The sequence below is a fragment of the Phyllostomus discolor genome, chromosome 5, assembly GCF_004126475.2.
Source record: "Phyllostomus discolor isolate MPI-MPIP mPhyDis1 chromosome 5, mPhyDis1.pri.v3, whole genome shotgun sequence".
NCBI lineage: Eukaryota > Metazoa > Chordata > Mammalia > Chiroptera > Phyllostomidae > Phyllostomus > Phyllostomus discolor.
Window position 1 is genome coordinate 148931593 of NC_040907.2, and position 15697 is coordinate 148947289.

General features: G+C 49.9%; 1 protein-coding gene across 33 annotated transcripts in view; it reads right to left on the reverse strand.

Annotated features, from left to right (window-relative positions):
* Positions 1 to 15697, reverse strand: part of SORBS1 (sorbin and SH3 domain containing 1) — a 223791-nt gene that overhangs the window by 195905 nt on the left and 12189 nt on the right. The gene's annotated exons all lie outside the window — the stretch shown is intronic.

Genomic DNA, 15697 nt, shown 5'->3' on the forward strand with positions numbered 1-15697 from the left:
GACACATCCTCAGGGACTCACATACATCACCCCCCTTGACTATTAGGACAGCATGAGGGATGGACATGTTTACCCTCATTATGTAGGTAAGGAAACTGAGGCCAGAGTCCTCTTGCCCAATTCCACAGAGCTGATAAGAGGCAGAGCCAGAACTCAAACCCAACCAGGTAACTCCACCATCTGAGCTCTTCACTACCCCAGGCCACTCCAGCCCTGGCTGTACAGAATTCCCTGGGAGGCTTCTGCACAGGCCCCACCCCCCACCCTCAGATTCTGATCTGACTTGTTGGGGCACAGCAGGCGCAGGCTTAAAAGCAACCTCCCCACAACCCCCGCCGCCTGCTCAGGTGACTCCAGTGTGCAGCCAAGACTGAGACCCATTGCTCTTGTCTACATACAGCAGTAATTCAACTAGGGAAGACAGCAGAGCCACCTGGAGCCCTCAGAAAACAATTTTCAGGCCCCACCCATGAGTTCCTGAGTCAGCACTTCTGGAGTGGTGCTAGGAAATCTGGCTTTCAAGCAAGTTCCCAGGTGCTGCTGCTGACCTGGGAACCACACTTCGAGAACTGCTCTGGAAGCAAGAGCTAGCACTACTCTTAGTAATACCCAGCAATTAACACGTTACAAGCTACATCGCCCCAATGAACTCTCACTGCTTTTGAAGGTCCAGTGAGATAATGTCCTCTATAAAATGAAGTGAAAACAGATACTCAAGTGTGTTAACCAAGTTCATACAGTTTGTAAGTGGTACAAAACCTTCATTTCTTTTTCTTTTTTTAGAACATTTCTTTGGCTTGTACTCAGGTTTTTCTAACATCTAGCTCAATGCCCCTTCCACTATACTAACACCAGGCTCCCAGTTCCAGGAGGCAGGAACCTTGTCTATCTTGTTTTATCTTATTTCTCCTGAACCTAAAACATAGCTGCTGCTCAACACATATGCTTGAATAAATGAATAAATGAATCATGGTGTATAAATATAGTGAGACATGGGCCCTGAAGAAGAAAATGGTAAGATAGGTTGATTATACTTCATACTAAAAAATTCTAATAATTAGAAGCATTCAAAACAAATAAACTACCCCTTGCCCTTGGAGAGACACCAGCAAAAGCTGAACAACCAAATGACAGAAATGTCACAAAGCAACTATACACTCCAAGGTGACCTCCGTCACCTTTAAAAGCCTTTGCGAAGATACATTTTAATTCATGTGTATCCCTGTAGACAGGAGGTACTCCGTAAATCTTGATTATTGGTCACCTGGCCTGCCAACAACTCCACTGTGTAAACATAGACTCATTACTTCACTCCTGTGCCTCAGTTTCTCTAAACACAAAATGAAGAGGTTTTTTAATCAATCTCTAGGGATTATCTTGCACATAATAAACAACTAACAGATGTATCAAAGCACTCAAAGTGCATACTATCTATGTCTGTCTTTTCCCCTCTCTGCCATCATGCACTGCAACTGATCCTACATCTAATTGATATTTCCATGAAAATTAAATATAAGGAAGAACCAAAGGTAAATTCAAATTCACACAGATCAGCTTTTTGAATGCCATGCCTTTACCGGTTAAATTACTTGTCTATCTTTTTTTTTTAAATCCATGTTTCCAGCAGCCACATGTTGGGTACCCACTAGGGACAGAGAATTTGGAAATACAGGGGAAAACCACACCCAGCCCTGCCTTCTTTAGTGCAAAACTACACCTACCACTTTCATTGTTTAAAGATACCTAAGCCCTGGATGGTGTGGCTCAGTGGATTGAGCGTCAGCTTATAAACCAAACAGTCGCCAGTTCGATTCCCAGTCAGGGCACATGCATGGGTTGCAGGCCAGGTCCCCAGTAGGGGGCATGCGAGAGGCAACCACACATTGATGTTTCCCTCCCTCTCTTTCTCCCTCCCTTCCCCTTCTCTCTAAAAATAAATAAATAACATCTTAAAAAAATATAAACACCTGAGTAATGTCGAAGTGTTCATCAGAATGTACTAGTGTAGAATTCTGTGTTTACAGATTGATTTTGACAGGGAAAACCAAAACACAAAATAATAGAACCAGAAGTGAACCGAGATCCAGAGGAAAGTTCTCAGTTTTCAAGATGTAGGGTGCTAGGTGCCAAGGTTTCATCTTTAGGAAAGGCAAGAACACAGCGCCCACACCTAGGACCCTTTCACTGAACGCCTGAATGATACGAAGGGTCAGGCTCAGAGCAGTTCTTCAGCAAGAGCTTCTCAACGTCCCCAGCACTGCGGAGTCTTCGGGGCCACTGGGAGGTTTCTGACAGGGAAGGACAAGAAACTGGAACAACTCCCAGGCAACTATAGAAAGCCCTTCTTTACTTACTTGGAGCATTAAAACCTGTGTGTTCAGATACAGTACACAAAAATGAGAACACATGCAGCCGCTTTTAAAACATTGTGACCCTCCCTGACTAACTTCACAAAGATGATCTGAGAAGAACCAAAGTGGAGACACCATTTGTGAAGGAGAAGTTGACAGCTTTGGCCTCATGTAGACAATGCCAGTGACACTGCCAGCACACAGGAAGTCCAGGGAGAAGAACTCCGGACAGGGAGGCCCGTCAAGCTCTCCGAAGCCAGAGCTGAGAAGCTGAGATGGGTGTTTGTTGCGATGATTCGGCTCCTAAACAGATTCTGACAGTCACATTCAGGTGCACGTGAACAGGGCTTTTCTTCCTTAAGGAATCTCAGACCCAGCCATGTAACCGCTCACAGGCACACACTGGCAAGTGCCAGGACACCTCAACTACGGAGCAGCTTGCTGAAGGCATCACTGCAAGGACAAAATGCCAAGAAGGCTCACGTTTTATTTTTCCCATTCCTGCACACCTACCTACGGCTGAGGAGGTTAGGGCTGAAAGTGTTACAGATTGAAAGCATGTGGCTCAGGGGTCCCTAAAACACTAGGATGGCTGGGAATCCCCTGGAGCGACTGTTAAATGCAGACTCCCAGGCCCTACTCCCAAGCATCCGGTGTATGAATGGGGAGGAGCCACCCCACCATTCATACACCTCGGACTCCACACACCTTGCCATTCTAAGGTAGGTGGTCCTGAGATCTCTGTTTGAGAAACACTGACCTGGTCCAACAGCCTTTTTTTTTCATAAGCGAGAAAAATAAAGCCCAGAGAAGTGAAGTGCCTTGACCAAGTCCAACTTCCTAAGCCCAGGAGGAGGAAATGTAAGTATAAATAAACACCTCAGAGTATAATTCAAATTGTTGAAGGGCACGGTCAACCCTGAGCAGCAGGCAGCAAGCTAGCTTCTTAAACTGAGCCTCTCATCAATCAAAAAAAACAACAAAAACCTGCAAAGAAAGAACCTTCCTGGAAGGAAGACTAAATAGCAAACACCAGTAAGTTAAGCAGGGCTCCTATGTTTCCACAGGGCTCTGTCCACACTCGTCATGCTGTCACCCGCACTGTCATTTCCTCTGCACCTCTGACTGCGAGCACCTGCAGGGCGGGGACTCAGTCCCACCCACCCCGCATCACCGCCAGCACACTGCAGGCTTCCGTGAACGCTCCGCATTGCCCGATGAAAGCTATTCCCACCCTCTGCCTAGAATTCCTTCCAAGAGGCTGGTCCACCTGGCACGTTTCTCTCCCAGCTTTCCAGCCCCAGCTCAGGTGTCACCTCCCCAGAGAAATGGCTGCCCCTCCCCCACCAGGCACAATCCAGTGTCCCCTCCTACCTCTCCCAGAGGACCCTTATTGCAGGCATGCTGTCCACCATTTGTCAGTGGTCTCCCCAACCCAGGCTGCTTCTCCCACCCTCTCGGTCACAGCCTTCCATTTCCAAATCCAGCAAACCTCCAGGCTTTTTTGAGAGTTCTTCCTATTCACATTTTACTGCTATTTAACAAACCAGATTTCCTGTTTCTTTCTTGTGTTTATTATGCTCAGGATATTTTTTCCTAGTGCCCTGAGAATTATTCCCATAGGAAACATTCAGCTCCTTTGGAACTTTTTTGACACTAAACCCTCTTCCCTGAGAACCTTCCCTCGGGGGCATAACAGGGCTGGCAGCTGCTGATAAGGGCGAGTGTGGGGTAGGGTAGCAGCTGAGGATGCTGAGTCAGGGAGTCGCCGGCCTGGCCTGGCTCCCCCACCCACCAGCTGTGCAACCCACCACGGCCAACTTCACCTTCCTGGGCCTCGATGTCCCCATCCATAAAATAAGAATAATATGACCTAACTGAAGAGGTTGTTGCCAGGACTGAAGGTAATGTCTGCATTATACCTAGCACAGGGGTTGAAATGGGTAGTCCCCCAAATTTGAGCTGGTATCATTATTTCAACTGGGTTTGGGTACAGCCACTGTGAAGGTGGGACATCAATTTTTTTTCCTCATGCCTGGAGAATTCTTTCCATAGGAAACATTCGGTAAGGCCCCCTGCCACAAATATCTGCAGTCATGGAGGAGAAATCAGAATGAAGGGGGCTGCCTGGAGACCTCAGGAAGGCCAGAAAAAGGATGATTTCCTTCCTAGGGCTAAAAGGCCTCTCAGACACTCCAGTTCCCTCGCCCCCAACCCACACAGCCTACCCCTCTGTTATCTAAGACAAGTCACTGAAGCTCTGTGAGTGTCATTTCCTCATCTGCACAGCAGAGATAACCTTACCCACAGCCCGACCGTGCAGGATGATGCGAGGCAATGTTTCTTGGCGCGTGGTCTGCAAACCACCTGCTCCCCGGGCCCTGGTGGTTGCCTCCCCAGCCCCTAGTCCCCCTCCTTCCTTCCTTCCTAACAGAGCCCCATTTGGTTCCGGTGCCTGCCCCTCCTCCAGACGCCCGAAGTGCAAACACCTCCAGTGATTGACTCAGGGATGGACATGTGACCCAGGTCCAGCCAAGAAGGCATCATGGATGTGCCTTAAGTAGCTTCCTGGCTTCTAAGAGAGCAAGCCAGAAATCAATCTATGTTCTTCTCCTTCCCCTGGATGTCACATGTCTGACAAAGATGCTTGGAAATGCTGCAACCATCTTATTCCCAGGCTGCAGACGAAGCTAGCACCACAATGGGCCTTGTTGACAGTGCTGAGAGACTGAAACAATCAACCCTGAAGCGCCCCCTACCTCAGGGTTCAGAACTGCCCGACTGCACAGCTCCAGGGAGCACAATTCACAACGCTGCCCTGGAAGGGCGGGTCTTGGAGTTGTTCAGCCCACCACTCCTGTTCCAGAGACAATGAGCTCCTGTTAGCCAGCCTGAGTTAGAGTTCATTCCTTGCAGCAGAAACTATCTGGATAGAACCTGCAAAACCTACAGAACATGTTAAAAATACCGATTATTGGGACCCACAAGGGAGAAATATGCATTTTCAACAAGCACCCCAGGTGACTGTGATGCTCCCCACCGCTTAAGGACCACTGCTTTAAGGGAAGGTAAAGGTATCCAGTGTGGCCAGGCACATGCCAACACTCTCAGCAGGTCCACAATGGACTCACCTGAGGAACCCCATTCACCTGCCCATTTCCTGTGACCAGCTACTGCAGAGAACAGATGAGGGGAACAGAGGGGAGCATGAGTTGTTGAACAAATGGCGCCTCTTCACAAAAGGCGGCTCTGCACAGTGGTAGGAAAACATCTGCTAATGTTCAGCCAGAACCCTCCTCCGTGACAGCCTGGCTCCATTCGTTTCCCCAGCAGCTACAGCTGGAGTCATTACCTGGAACCTGTTCCGATGGCAACCGCAGCACACCGCAGAGAGGCTCACGGCCACACATCTGGCCATCCCGGCTCTCCCAGGGGCCCTTTCAACTTTATTAAAAGGTCATTTTCCTGGCCTGGCTATTTCTTATCCTGGACTGATCACCCTCTGTGGCACCAGGAAACTGCAAGGGAAGCTGTATTTACTAGAAGATAAAAGAAGGAGCTGGCTGAGCCATCAGACCAATTCCTGAAATCACTGTTTCAAATGTCAGAGGTGCAGTGCCCTTAGGGGTCACACCCCACACCCCTCATTCCAAGGGAGAGACCAAAAGCAAAGAGGGGCTCCCCTACACAGAGCTTTATCTTTCAGCACCGGTCAGAGCTAGGACGTCTCTTATCTGGCAGTGGTAATGGATGGAGCGGGGACAGAGACAGCTTAGCCTGGGAAAGAAAGACTGAACAGAGGGACAGGCTCTAATTTAGAGAGGCCTTTGCAGGATACCAGTTGCCTAGATAAACACTGTCCGTTCACTCACCTGACTCTGTGCCCTACAGCAAGGGGCTCCCGTTGTTCGTCTTGTTCATCGAGACATCTCTAGCACAGGTGTAGCACCCGCAGAGTGCTGGTGCTGGTCATACTCAGTGCATGGGGGGAAGCCCTCAGGAATGCTGGCTGATGAAACGGATACATGACTGGGTGAATGGACAGTGGATGGACAGAGAAGCCAAAGAGTTCTGGCCATGGAATCAGGGAAGCCTTCAGGAAGGGCTGCACATCTACCGGCAAGCCAGATCTTGAAGCATTTAGACACGTGGAAATGGAGGACCCACTTCACCCCAAGTGCCTAGTGCCACCTTAGGCAGAAACCTGGTGCTTAATGAAGTGCTTCCTGGAGGAATTTACTACTGAACTGGCTTTCCTAAGTGAAGGAAGCCGGCTTCATTTCCCACAGCCTTTGTTTCTCCCTAAGTAAACAGAAGCCGCTCCTAGACAGCAATTAAATTCATAAACCAAGGAAAAGGCAACTGCCTACCAGTCTCTACAAACACTCCTACCCAAAGCCAGTTCAGCAGAACAAGGATACTCCATTTCTACTGGCATGGAGTGTTCCAGGGTGCATTGCGAAGTGACAAAGACAATGTCACCCCCCGATGTGTGTAACTACATCTAGAAATACTGGAAGGATACATAAGAAACTAATAAAAGTGATTATCAGTCTCTAAGGGAATGTGTCATTTATCACCTGAACTAGGGCACTTTTGGGAATGAAAGAGGGTATCGCTGACCATTCACTGGCACAATGAACACAAGGCCAGGACTGTCGTGGGCACCCTGCAATGCGTGTTCGGCCACCCAGTGGGGTCCGGGTTGGGGAGGGAATGAGGAAGACGTCATGGGGGCGAGAATGAAAGTTTTCTCTGCACACATTTTTACGATGTTTTGATTTCTGAACCGTGTGTGTGTAACTATTTGAAAATGTAATAATTCTTTTAACAGGAAGGGGGAAAAGCCCCAAAAGTTAGCTTTCCAACTCTCTTGGTCAGAAAAAAGCTCATTGGGGGCACTACCGAGTAGCCGCCCTGAAGAGCACCCTGGGACAGCGAGTGAAGTCCCGGCTCACAGCACGGCCCCTCCGCAGCGCACGAGAGCACGAGGACGCAGCCGTGAGAGCAGCGCTGTGCATGGCCTAAAAAGGCTCTGACTCCGCGGGCCAGCGCGAGAGGGGAACGTCGGGGAGTGTAAACAGTGTGACAGACAGAAAGCAGTTCGGGTTTTACACAATCATGGCAACAAAGTGAGACTGATTCACGACTGAACTAAGCTCTTTATATTGCTTCTACTTAAAAAGGAAATGTATTGACTACAGTCCTCCTCACAGATTTATCTTTCCTGACATCAAGCACATTCATAACCTATTTCAAATTCCAAGGAACAATGCTGGGGTTTAGGAAAGTGAATACCAGTGTGTTTCACCAGAACATTTTGGAGCCTGGGGAGAAGGTCTCTGACTTTAAATTGCTCAGGAAATATGCACGTGTATTTTTTTCCCTTATCAGTCATAACTCAAGTTAGAAAAACTCCTCCCCGAGATGCCTGAACTTCAGGATGGGTCTTTCTTTGGAAGAGCTACTTTGGAACCTCTTAAAGACCATGGGTGACATTGCCTTGACCTTACTGTCTTTGGTAACCATGGGCTCCTTCCACACGACAACTCCTCGGGCTTGGGCCTGAATCACCTGGACTGGAGACCGTCTTTTTACCCGTCTCCCAGAGACCAGCCTAACCATGGCCCACTATGAACCCGTAAGGGGCTCCACAGAGCTCTCAGGATGGCAGGACCATATAATTTATCATCCACACAGGGACACCCGAGAGTGAAAGGGGGCGTTATGCCTAATCACACTGGGACAACAGGCAAAGCCACCCTGTGAAAGTGGAATGTGAGGTCATCCTCCTACAGGAAAAATCTGGCCCAGCTTACCTTTCCAGACCTTTTGCAGCCCAACCATACCACATGATCCAACCCCAAAAGAGCTGCAGTTCCCCAACATGCCTTGGGCTTCACTCTCTCTGTGCATTTGCTCACACCATTTCCTCCTCCTGCCTCCACCCCACCCCATCCCCGGCCAGTCTGTAATGTGCCTCTACTGCATCTACGCAGGTCTAACTCCTACGCTTCCTTCAAAACCCAAGTCCAATGGTACCATTCTTTACTGCATTCATTTAACAAATCATCACTGACTGCTCATTATGGTGCCAGGCACATAGTGAAGAAGACTGAAAAAATTTCGCCTCCAATGGAACTTTAATTTGTGTGTGTGCACAATTGTGATAGCTCGTGCCAAGGCTGGAGAGTCTACTCCATTAGTTTTGTGCAGACACACCCCCCACCCCACAAGGCTGGGGGCTCCTTGCAGACAAAGCCCAAGAGACCCATCTTACAGCCCTGCTGAGCCCACCACGCACCCTTGGATACAGGAGGTTCTCATGAAACATTTACCGAGTTAATAATTAATATGAAAAACCTTATTTAGTCTGAAGTCAGTCTCCTAACAACTACTTCTGAGTTCTCCATGAACCTGTATGGGAGGGATCCAAGGGGAACCTGAATTTCCACTGACCTTAGAGAAACTCCCCAGGCCTTGCAACGGTGACTCTCACCCGACGCTGATGCTGGAAGGGGACGGAGGTCACCTGACTCAACACCGTGTTGCTTCTCCAGAGGTTAACTGACTCACACATCCAAGGGCACACAGCTAGTCAGTGACTGAGCCACTGGAGAGGTCAGAAGGTGACACCAAGAATTTAATGACTGGATAAATGACCAAAGGAGTCACTGGGCAGCAGTGTCTGGAAGAGGGAGGTGACCCTGGAAGTGAGAGTGGCCAGAGAGCTTTGAGAAGGACGCCTGGGGTGGGGCCCGGGTGACGGAAAGGCAGGAGGGATTGTTCCCACTAGTGAGGCAGCAGGGCAAAGCAGCATGGTAGGGACTTTGGTAAGGGCAGGCTACAGGGTTACAAAGGGAGGCCTGCTACTGAGGCAAACCAACCTTACCTGGTGATGCACACCACCTGAGAGAAGGGCCCAGACGCCCCTTCTCAGTGTCTGACCTGGAAGAGGGGCCTGAAGTAAGAGCAGGCGGGGTGAAGCAAGACTTTTGTCAGGACTGCCCACATGGCGCCCCCTGTCAGGTGAGGGGGATGCCCGATCTGACCTATGGGTTGCTGGCCATGCTCAGACAAAGCTGCTCAGAGAAGCCCATGTCGAGGCCAAGTCCTGGGACTTCCCCAAATGCGTTTGCCTTCCTGCCCTGAGTGGCGTGGGGCAGACGAAAGTCAAACAGTAACGAGCAGCAAAGGAGCCTGGCAAGCAGCACGGCCGTGTCCCAGAGCATCTGCAACATGCGCACCCCTTTCTTGTGCCTTTCCCATGGTGCGTAGTCATAGCAACCATTTACTGAAGGCATTTAAGAAAGAAAAAATGGACAATTAACTGGATCTAAGTTCTTATTTTAGTTGCACACAGAGAAACCGCCAAGTCGATTTGCAGCAGCCCGGACGGGACCCCACACACCTCTCCCGGCCCTGGGCCTGTCTGCAGCTCTAAGCCACCCTGCCCTGTCACACCTTGCCAAAGTGTTTCTTCCTGGCCCCCACCCACCACCGCCCCCACCCTTGCCCTGGAGCTCTGACAGTGAAGGGCCCGTACTGCAAACACTCATTAGCATACGACTTAAGTCTCTGGAGCTAAAGGAACAACTCAGGTTCCTCAGATGGGCTTTCCAGATGGCCTTCCATTAGCCCTGCGCTCTGAAGTGAAAACACGACCAGGTCCCCTGAGGGCAGCGTTGCCCAACATTGGCACACTGACATTGCGCAGGGGACACCTCTTTGTTGTGGGGCTGTCCTATGCATTGTAAGATATTTAGGAGCACACTGGTTTCTACCCACCAGATACCATAGCATCCCCTAAACTGTGACAATCAAAGACATCCCCAGACATTGCCAAATGTCCCCGAGGGGTAAAATCACCCGTGGCCAAGAACCACTGCCGAAGGGTGACCTCCCTAAATGCTCTGTCCTATACATTCCCACATGCTCAGGCACCTGGAGCGCCTAGTCCTCCAAAAAGCTTAGAGGTCAAAGGCAGAAATTTGGGTCAAGTGGATCTTGGTTGGAGTCCTGCCTCTGTGGTGAACTAACTCTGTGACTTTAGGTAGGTCACTCAGCCTCTCTGAGTCTCTGTTCCTTCACCTGTAAAATGGGAACAACAAAACGGTCCCTACCTCACGGCGAGGCCATGGCAGTTACATAAAACAACACATAAAGATTGACCAGCACAGTGAGCATTCAATAAATGTTAAGGATTATTTTCAGGCCTGGAACATTCCTTTTAGCCAAGCCTGGAGTTTAGTTTTCTATTTTTGTGGCTTCTGATCTTCCCCCTCCTTCCTATGCCCTTTCCACCTGTTAAATGCCTTTGGTCTTAACCTTTGGTCTGAAGGAATCCTTCCTGCTGGTTCAAAGGCATCTGAGGTTAAAGTGAAGGAAAGAAACACACACACACACACACACACACACACACAGGACCTTTCAAATCCAGCCCTGCCCAGACCAACTCTCCTGACAAAGGTTTCCATTGTTGTCTACAAACTTTTCCACAGAGAGGTCTTAAAAGAGCCCAAAAGTCTCCAAGTCTCCAGACTCTTCCAGTTCTCACCACCATTCTGTCCTTGATCTTGGTACATCCCTTCTCCTTTCTGGGCCTCAGTTTCCTGATCTGTGAAGTGAGGGTCGATGAGCTCGGAGAGCCCCGTCACTGTTCTCTGGGACGCTGCACGGCACTGGAACGTGGCCATGTGGACGGCAGCTGGACCCACATTTCAAGTACATGCTTAACTGGAAATGAGGGTCGGAAAGACAAATCATTCCCTTTTTATCCCTGAGTTCCCCCCAAGCCAGTGGAATATAGTATTTGCAGAAAGTAGAAATGAGTATTAGTTGCCATCGGAGTCAGAAATCTGAGTAAAATGAAATCCTGTGCTGAGACCTTGGACAAATTAGTTCATCTCTTTAATCCTGCTGCCTTATCGGTAAAATGGGATAGTAAAAGAGGCAGAAATGGTGTCAGGATGAGACAGAGATCATGAAAGCTGGCACAGAGCTGGTATACACACTAGGTATTCAAAAAACCACATCTTCCTTTGTAGACTCTCTATTTCAAGTTCTGTAATATAACTTCCTGTCATTCTCCTCTGTCCAAGCCCTCCTCTGACAGGAAGCCTTCCTGCAAAGACTGTTTCTAAAGGTCCAAAGCCATTAAGCTTCCCAAAGGTTGGCTTGGGGAACAGGGACGGGGCTGTGGGCAGAAAAGGAGGGGAAGGAGTTCACTAATAACCACTTCCCTGCCCTGATGATCTCCTTTCTGTGAATTCAGGAAGATTAACCACCCTTCCTTATGCACCCCAGAATGGAGCACTGACCCCAGCCACACTCCAAGAAGAAAAGGAATAGGACTAGGCGGTTCCTTCTCTCACCTCCATTCTCGGTCTCACAAATCTGCAGTCCAGACCCTTCCCCTTGCCCGAGCCCTAGGACTGGAACGACTCCACTGTGGGAGATGAGCTTGAACCGTAAGGCAGAGGGGCCTACTGATAAAAAACAGAGCTCGGGAGATAAAGAAACTGGCCCAAGGTCTCCCAGCTAGTTCAGAGGCAGGCTGGGGTAGAACAGGAGTCTTGAGGCTCTAGACTCACCAAGCCGCTGCCCACACCCTCTTTCCCACCTGCTGGTCCCCTCCTGTCTCAGATGTTGCCATTCTTTCAAGCTAGGAAGCTTGCAGTCACCTCCACCTCTTCCCTCGCCTTATTTTCCTCCTCCTCTTATCACCAAGACCAGTAATCCTTCAGTGATAAAAAAAAAAAAAAAATGCAGATGGCCCCACCACTGCCTGGTCCCCATCAGCTCAGGACAAGGAGCCCAGGCTGAACTCCTCAGAAGTCCATTCTAGTCACAAGGACCAGACCGTTCTTTCTTCCACGTGCCTTCATCATGCTGTTCTCCCATCCAACAACCTGCCCTGGCTCTGCAGTCCCACTAGATTAAACCTGTCCTGCCCAACACACCCATCCCCCAGGAATTAGCCCACCTGGTTTCATCCTGCTCCCTGTGGGCTCCCCCAACCCCTCTCCCAGATGACCTCCTCTCAGCGCCCTCTCTAACCTCTGCCCATATCACTCCCGTCCTTCGGCAAGTCTTACCTTCTCCCCCCTTCCCTATCCTACTGTCCTTCCAGGCTCTGTCCCAGGCCCCCTCCACGAGGACGGCTCCCTGACCTCCACGGCCCACAGCAATCTCTGACTCCTCTCACACAGTCCCCACTGCACGGTGGCGGGCCTAAGCCTGGCGCCCTCCCGGCCTCTGCTGCCGCTGCTCCACCAGAGCTGTGTGAGCCCTACCCCCTCACCAAACCGCAGTGGCCACTCAACAACTTGGCCATGTTCCTTCTATCTCCAAACTCAGCCTGGCATTCATTCCACAAATATTATCTGAGTGCCTCTAACATGCCAGAAAGTTCTCGTCCTTGCTCTTGAAACCCGCCTTTCCATTCAAGGCACTTGTTAAAGGTCACCTACTCTGTGAATCTTTCCCCAACCCGCCCCTGGAGTCTTCACGTCTCCACCTTGGGGCCTCCTAGTTGTCCTCAAGCTAATGACCCCCGTGTCCTCCCTGAGATCCAGACCTTTTCTTTACTCCTGGCTGGGCCTCCCACAATACCCTGTACCAATAAATGCTCAATGAATCGCTTTCACAGTGAACTGAAACAGAATCTGCCCAGTTCTCCGGCCAGCTTGGGCTTCTGGGTGGCCTCAAGCTCCGTACATCCAAATGACCTCTTACTGTTCTTCCCAGATTGGATTTGGGCCCAGACTGAGTCAAATGACCTCTTATCATTCTTCCAAAATTAGGCTTTCCTCTTTAATTACACCTTATCTAGCCATAGTCTATGTGGGTTCTAATTACATAATTACTTCAAGTCCTGGGACTTAAAAACAAAAAAGAAAAGAAAGGCGTGTACACGATTACACAGGTAAGCAAATCCATCCAATACGCACATTTACATATACCACGCTCCATTTTCTAGCTCACATACAATTCTGTAACCCAGAAAGCAGAGTCTGTGGCAGGGTCTACCCGACATTAAGGTAAAAATCTCACCGGGTGGGGATAGATGAAGGAGAACTTTATGGAGAAGTCGAACCCTGAGATGGGCCTGAAAGAAGCGTCAAGTCAGCCCCGGGCCTCTCCTTTCCCCTTCTGCAATGAAGGCGGGGGCGGGGGTGGGGGGGTGACCTTGGGCATGGGATTTTAAAAGCATGACGGCCTGATCCCTGCTAACCAAAATATCCACCCTCTGCTGAATTCCCGGTACTTACTGTGCTGTTGCTCTCCTAAGCACATTGGCACAAGTCTTTGTGTCCTACTAGACTATGTCCATCCTGCAGACAAGGGCCCAGGCTCACCCATCTGGGCACTCCCAGTGCTCCGTCCCTCCCAATACCAGAAGGGGCTTCCAGCAGGCACTCTCCCTGCCTTCTCCTCCAGCCTTATTAAAATACATGTCCCTCTCCCAAGGCGCTAAGCCTTCTCATGCCGCCCTGCCTTTGCATGTGCTGGGCCCTCTGCCAGGAATGGCCTCCTCGGGTCCGGTTCCAGCTCCCCTCCTGGGTGGCCCCCACTGCACCCTGTACTTGCCCTAACTTACTGCTTATCACACTTTGGCATAAAAATCCTTCCATGTGCCTACCTCCCCCTTCAGACCACGGTCACCAAACTTTTTGATCACACCCTCCTATTAGTAAAATAGCATTGAGCATGCTCACTTACCAGTTAATTATAAATCTGTGTTATAAATAGGAAAGCTACGTTGTTCTATATTTGAATTAAAGAATAAATAGAACTTGAACTGATAATGTTTTCTTCCTGCTCTCCATGGGTGTCTTAGGTTCACCCGATGTTGGAAACAATGTGAGGACAGCGAGGGAGTTTTATTCTCTTCGTATTCCCAAAACAGAACCCAGAACTTAAGAAATGAACTAATTCACTCCACAGATAGAGACTAGCCACAATGGGCCAGGCACATGCTGGGCTCTGAGGGTAGAACGGTGACGAGAAACAGCCCTGGCCCCTGTCATCGTGGATCCTACACAGGTGGGGTTGGACAGGCAAAAGATGATTTTCTAAACACGTGTGACAAAGCAGCTGAGACGGATGCTGTGAAGAATGCTGTGTCCAGAGCCACCAAATCATGAGCCTCACACATGTGCGCTTAACCTGCTCCGGAGGGTCAGAGGAGGCTTCCTTCTTTGCTGCTGCAGGCAAAATCTGAAGGGTGGGCAGCACTTCAGATTGTGGGCAGAGGAAAGCACACTCCAGGCTAAGGCAACTGCACCGGCAGAAGTCCCGAGGCTGGATGGAGAGGCGTAAGTGCCGGGACTAACAGAAGCCGATAAAATGGAATGAATGAACAGGCCACCAAAGGAGGGTACGTTCTCCTCCTCGCATTTACTTCTCTTCACTTATCAAGACCACCTCCAGCCTCGTGCCTCTGCAGGGTCACTCAGCCCTGCCACTGCCCAGTCCTCTGAGAGACAGGCCCCCACCCCTTCTGAGGAGCCCCAAAGCCCCATGAAGACACTCCTGAAAACCATGCATGTTGCCATGGGCACCACCAATCAAAGCCTCCTGGGCAGTTTAATTTTTTAAAGAGTATGTTAAATATTTTACATCACCTAACAGCGCAGCTTCTTCCTTGCCTACAATGATGGAAAGGAATACCCTATACTTCCCGAATTAAGGATCCACACAAAAGAAAATGCCAATCTAAAAGGCAGTCTGGAGGTGCACACTGTTGGCAAGGGCCTCCTCTGGATTTGCTGGTTGCCCAGGTTCCTTAAGGGAGCAACCTGGAGACTCTAGAACCACAGCCACGAAACTCCTCTCTGTGGGAGCTTCTCTGACTCCAGGGAGGGAAAATTATTTACAATGATGCTTCAGGTGAGTGTTTAAATAGCCCGTGACTTGAATAATTAAAGACAAAGGCAGGACCATAGATTGTAATGCAGGCTGGCGGGCGGCAGGGCTCCTCCTGCAGCAGCTGTCTTGAAGAGGAGCTGTATCTTCTATCAGTGCGCAGGCATGACTAACATTTCCCAGCTCCTGGGGGGCCTCACCCCCTCACACCTGCCAGTGCTGGCTCCCTAATTTACCGTGTCCAGCATAAAGGCCCCACAAAGCAAATGAAATAGTCCTCAAAGGCCTGAGGCTGCCTTGGCCCAAGGCTCGTGGTCTGGCAACCTGGTTTTCAGCAACCACCACCAAACCTGCTTAGGTCCCCGGCTCTGCTGAATCCCAGCTTTCTCCAGCTACTCTATCTTCTGTCCCTGGTGGGATTTTGCTTTCTCCAAGCCTTACTCATTTTGTCCTGCTTACAGCAGCCCAGTTCCTGC